Source organism: Monopterus albus, unplaced genomic scaffold (assembly GCF_001952655.1).
Source record: "Monopterus albus unplaced genomic scaffold, M_albus_1.0 scaffold92.1, whole genome shotgun sequence".
Taxonomy (NCBI): domain Eukaryota; kingdom Metazoa; phylum Chordata; class Actinopteri; order Synbranchiformes; family Synbranchidae; genus Monopterus; species Monopterus albus.
Genome location: NW_018127972.1, coordinates 3,589,500 through 3,595,455, shown reverse-complemented (window position 1 = coordinate 3,595,455; position 5,956 = coordinate 3,589,500). Strand labels below are relative to the sequence as shown.

Sequence of the window (5,956 nt, the reverse complement as noted above, 5' to 3'; positions counted from 1 at the left end):
GTGGCTTGATCTTAAATGTAGGTTGGCAACAGGAATGACATGCTAATCACCAATCAGTGTTTGTGTGATTTATCATCAAGCTAATCAAACAATTGAGTGGATATTCCTCTGTATTGTTAGGTGGGCAGTTACACCCAGAGTGGATTAATATCTTATAAATGAAAGCTGATAGAGAGATGATCAACAAATATGGCCTATTTTACAGCTAAATGTTAGCTAACCTAGTTAGCATACGGTACATACTGTAGATATTATGTATGTATGTATGTACTGAATTAAGTTGCATTAGCTTGAGAAGCTGCTATGGTAAAGTTGCAATAATATTCATGGCCCTAGTGAAACTTTGTTAAAACATAAACAGCTCCTTTTTCCAATCACAGTGAAATAGAAAACAAGCTACAACCTAGTTTTTGTCAAAATGAGCCATCCTCCGAGCTTTCCCCACACATACATACTCACTGGACAGATAACACTGGTCTTGGTGCAGCCGGCTGTGAGACCAAGGACCATCTACAAAATGCAACATCAAAAAGAGAGAGCCTACTTCAAAAATACTAAACAACTTAAATAACTCTTGTTCATTATTGGATTAGATTAGATTAGATTCAACTTTATTGTCATTACCCATATACAAATACAAGGCAACAAAATACAGTTTAGCATCTAACTAGAAGTGCAATAACAGCAGTGCAGGCTGTGCAGTATCTATATTATTAGTATTATAATAGAACACAAATTTTTTTTTCAGAATTTGGGGTAATTTTTATTGGGAAAGATATTCAGTAAATTCACACTTACAATGTAGAGTCACCACAATCACTCAACACTTCAAGGGTCTCTTGATATACTACAACATTTAATTTGTGTTCTTTGTATTATTATTAGTATTATAACTGCTATCACTTTCACTCAGTGTGTCTCTCGCTACATAATCATTGTAACAATATGTACCATAGTAGAAAGTCACTTTCGGCTTTTCCCGTTTAGGGGTTGCCACAGCGAATCTGACATTTCGCATGTTGACATTTGTCACGTGTTTTACGCCGGGTGCCCTTCCTGACGCAACCCTGATTCGAACCCGGGGCGCAGCGGCGAGAGCGCCTGCCAGGGACGGCTAACAATATGTACCATAGTACTTTTCATAATGTACTATGTTTACAATTAGTATACAAAAATAAACATACTTTACTATTTTATACATGAAATCATACAACACATCAATCAGTGTGTGACTTTATAATAAAACTGCCAAGAACAATTACAGGCTAGAAAATATTGACTATAAATAGAACAGGGTGACAGTAACACACCTGCTAAATAGTTTTGGCTTAATTGCAGTATTCTCTATGATATTACACCCCACTTTTTTCAAGAAAAACACAGTCATGCAAGGCAAGTCGGCTTTATTTGTAGATAGGTAACAATGGAAGGTTAAACCTGAATAGGTAATTGATCTCTTTCAGGATGACAGTTCCTCCATTTGCAGGGCACGAGGGGTCACTGAATAGTTTGATAAGTACGAAAATTATGTAAATCATATGCTTATGGCTTTCAGTCACCAGATCCCAATGCAGTTGAACATCTATGGGAGATTTTGGAGGGACGTATTAGATAGCGTCTCCACTACCATAATCAAAACACCACTTGAGGGAATATTTCTTAGAAGAACAGTGTTCATCTCTCCTGTAGAGTTCATAGATTTGAAAATTCAATGCCAAGGTGCACTACAGCACATGGTGCCCACCACACCTTAATAAGACATTTAATGTTGGATTTATCTTTCACTTGTCACCTATCTGTATATACAGAATGTAACCTCCAATGCTGCTAGCATCTGACATTTATTACAAATATCATTATAGCTAAAAAAAAAAGGTGAGGAATAAATAAACATGTGACAATCCAAGCAAGATAAACAAGGAGAGGAAGAGGGAGAAGCCATTGCTCTAGTTAAGCTACTATCTTAGCTAGCTTCTAAGCCAGCTGACCTAAAAAAACAAGTTAATTTGGAAATCAGCAAGATATTCTCTAACACAGGTACTGAAGTAGTGCAGGTATACAGTATGTTGTAGCTGGGGTTAGGGCCTTGCTCAAGGGCACCACAGTGGTGTTAATGACAGTGAGGCAATCAATTGTCCCTGTCCCAACCATCCAGATTTAATCCTGCCAGTCCAGGCAACCCTCCAGTCACAAGCCAGCATTATGCCGAATCATGGTAAAAGAAGACATTCCTACATGGTGACATGATGCATAACAACAGAATGAACATTATTCTAAGCTTTTTACTGAAAAGAATATAGGATGTAACCCCGTAGGTACTCCCCAACACTGAAAATTAATAATCCTACAAAACAAAGAACTGAATACTTGGTGCTATGAAACTGTATCTTTTCTTTTCATTTACTCTTTTTAGTAATGTGATTACAGCAGCAGGCTCAGAGCCAACCCTTAACGCACCTTGAAAGATACTTTTGCAGAATTCTTAAAGGACATTATGACTAGTCAGAATTTAATCTCAAGATATTTCAATTGCAGTTTTGACTAATCATAAACTTCAGTTTCGGATATTGATGCTAGTTCAAATATATTGTAGCTATATTTCACATATCTATGTTTTGGATCATCTTTTGACTATCCTAAATGTAAACTACAGGATGTGAACACTTTTGCAAAGCGGAACCTTGTGCAAAACCTGTTAAACTCACGGCTCTATTATGAGCGACGGACTTCCTGCAGAGATAAAAACATATTAGATTCATAGAACCATGATTAGATCTATATCTGTGCGGAAGGGAAGTCTGCGTTAGTTCCATATTTTAATCCGGGTTAATTTATACATTATTTAAACAATTATAAAATCTGTCCCTTGGAAAATAAAATACTTAGAAAACAGGAAGTGAATCAACTAACCAATCAGCTGTCTGGAAAACGTGGCATGCGCAAAAGAACTTCGAATGGCGGTGTGACATATGAAGGTTAATGTTAGCTGAAACTTTAATGCAGTTACCGGAGCCAGTTATTAAACTGGCCTTATGCACGTTGAACGGTTGTAGGGTGTTTCACTAAACATTAGTGTGTCCATTCTCACAGACTACGGAGTCAGGTAAGGCACTAAGTTACTGCTAAGAACTGAACACATTGAACTCTGTTAACGTATTCATTATTTATGCTATTGGTTGTGGGTTTTTTTTTATTATGGTTTTAGGAAAGTCAAAACCCTAATGCGAACACATTGCTTTAATATGACGACTAAACGTTAAAACCAGTAACATTAACTCACCGTGTTTAGTCACTATGATTAATTGAGAGATGTGTGGACAGACATCAGACTCGTAACATAGGCACCAGTGGTAACGTTCGACCCTACTACAGTATGACACTTTATGGACTTTTAAGATTTGGCTTTCAAATGAATCGTGACAATAACTTGTATCACAATGGTGAAATCTAGAATAGTTTAAACCGTTAGGTAGGATTACATTATATTTTGTGTGTTGTTTTAATGTCTAAATTGGCATTGTTTAACATTTTACCCCAGTGTAAGATATAAAGAAACATTTTAATTGCTCTTTTTAAATTGGTAAAACAGGTTTTACTTTTTCATTGTATATAATTTGCACCTGTTTCCTGTTTTCATTTTAATTCTGAAACAAAGGCACTTTGTGAAACGGGTTAAAATATATATATATTTTTCATTTTTCAGCAGTCTGAACTTATTTTTATGCAGAGAGGTTTGTTCCTAACAGCAGTCAGTGTTTTAAACAGCCTTCTGGGTTTGTCAAGCATGGCCAGCTCATTGTCATCTATAACCCCAATGTAGCATAAGCATTTATGAGAGGCATAAACTGTAGCCAGTTTATGCGCATTATGAAAATGCACTTTCTTGCAACTGTTAGCATCTCTGAAACCTGGCATGGATCAGCCCATCACACACACTGCATGCATTTAAGTGGACTTGATTAACCTGGTTATGTTTGAGGTTTTAAAGTATTGTGCATGTAAAATAGTATCCCAGTTTCAGATGCCTGTATAGCCTCTTATTCCGGTTTTGAGAAACACAAATATGCTAGATTAAGTACTCCAAAAGAAATCTATAAGGCTTATCCAGGTTTCTGGACTTTCCAGACTATCTGCAGCATTGAACTTAAGATGAACAGAAACAGTGTAATCAGTGAAAGAATCTGACTTTAGGACCCATGAAGAGATGGAATTTTATCTTTTGTTAATGAAAAATTTAAATATACTCTGTAATTTAGATGGGAGAATGTATAGAAATGCAGGCCTTTTCAAATGTGTAGTGGATACCTTATGGGATGCCGCTTTCTCAACTCATAGTGTAACTACAGTGCACCAAGTCAGATCATGGTGGGAAATCCTGAAGAAAAATGGCCAAACATCAAAATAAAAGAACTGGGTCAAGTCCATCAACTTTCAGATTTTTCAAAATATTTGATGACATGCTTGGCCACTGTCCACTTTCCACTGCAGAGGAAAGAGGGGCTATTAACATTGGCTTTTCCTGTCCAGTGGTTACTGAGCCTCCGACAGGCGATACATCAACTCCGGTTATTAAGGTTAGCACATAGTATATCCAATTAGGAAACATTTTTCTAACATATTTATATTGATAGATAGAGAAGATGACACAGTTGAGGGGGCTGAAGATTTAGTAGTCATCACTCACTAGGATACTAGTTTTTATCATGTTTGCATAACCAGATTTCTCTGTTCCATGTAAGCAGCATATGACTAATTAGCTCTGATTTGTGCTTCTCATGTATTACGTACACTCAAATCACAAAAGTCATCTTCCCTTTACCTGCAAAACTGAGACCATTTTAACCCGGTACTGTCATAACACTCACCCAAATTCTGAAGGTATTTTCCGAAGTCGTCATAGACTCTTCTAACAATGTGGATTCAAACATGATCTGTTCCAGTCCAGGAAAAAAAAAAGTTTTGTCAGTTTCTTGGGCAAAACAATTCTTTTCAGTTAAACAGAGATGGTGACAGGAAATGGTGTCGCCTTTCATGCTTTTTGTGGAAGTCCAGCTCATAATCAGTGGTCGAGCCGCTTTCATACAAAGCCAGAGTGACAAAGTAAGTTCCTATCATATTTCTTTTTTATGAGACGGATGAAAATAGATTATACTTTTCTTGGAACGCACTGGATTATTTTTGATTCCACGTTGTTAGAAGAGTCTAGGACAGTTCAGGAAATACCTTCAGAATTTAGCTGAGTGTTGTCAAATGATGGTATAGGTTTAAAATGGTGGGCAAGTCTCAGTTTCACAGATCAACAGAAGATTATCTCTGTGACTTGATTGTATGTTATATGTGAGAGGCACAAGCTGGGGCTAATGTTGAATATGGTCAAAACCAGGATACTCTTAATAACCAGGATTCTCATGTCCATGCAAATACACTCACTGTTCCCAGAGAGATTAGCCGTGGATGGATTATCGATTGTGCCTATCAAACACAGGCCTGGGTGCACAACAGGTCATAGTTCTGATTTAAGAAAATGGAACCTGCTGCAGTACAAAATTTATTACATAAAACAGGGTTGGTATTGTTTATGTCAAAATTAAACTTTTCTTCTTTGACATATTCAAAATAAATAAAAAAAATCTTGTAATAGACATATGAACATACTGTATACAGTGGCAAGAAAAAGTATGTGAACCTTTTGGAATTTCATGGTTTTCTGCATTCATTTGTCATAAAATGTGATCTGATCTTCATCTAAGTCAAGAGTACTGACAAATATAATGTGCCTAATATAACAACACAAAAGAAATTCTGATCTCTCATGTCTTTATTGAGAACAACCATAAAAACCTCTAGTGGAAAAAGTATATGAACCCTTGAGTTATTGACCTCAAAAAAGCTCATTGGAGTCAAGTGTTAGCATACCTGGAGTCTTGTTAAGAAAATGAGTTTGGAGGTGTGGACT

General features: G+C 36.5%; 1 protein-coding gene across 2 annotated transcripts in view; it reads left to right on the top strand.

Annotated features, from left to right (window-relative positions):
- The first annotated feature begins 2,833 nt into the window (after window positions 1-2,833).
- The window catches only part of mrps33 (mitochondrial ribosomal protein S33), a 5,915-nt gene continuing 2,792 nt past the window's right edge, over window positions 2,834-5,956 (top strand). Inside the window, exon 1 of one of the 2 annotated variants that reach the window (XM_020608171.1) lies at window positions 2,834-3,103. The gene's annotated coding sequence lies outside the window, so the exon portion shown is untranslated. The remainder of the gene's footprint in view (window positions 3,104-5,956) is intronic. The other variant, XM_020608170.1, reaches the window with a different exon arrangement.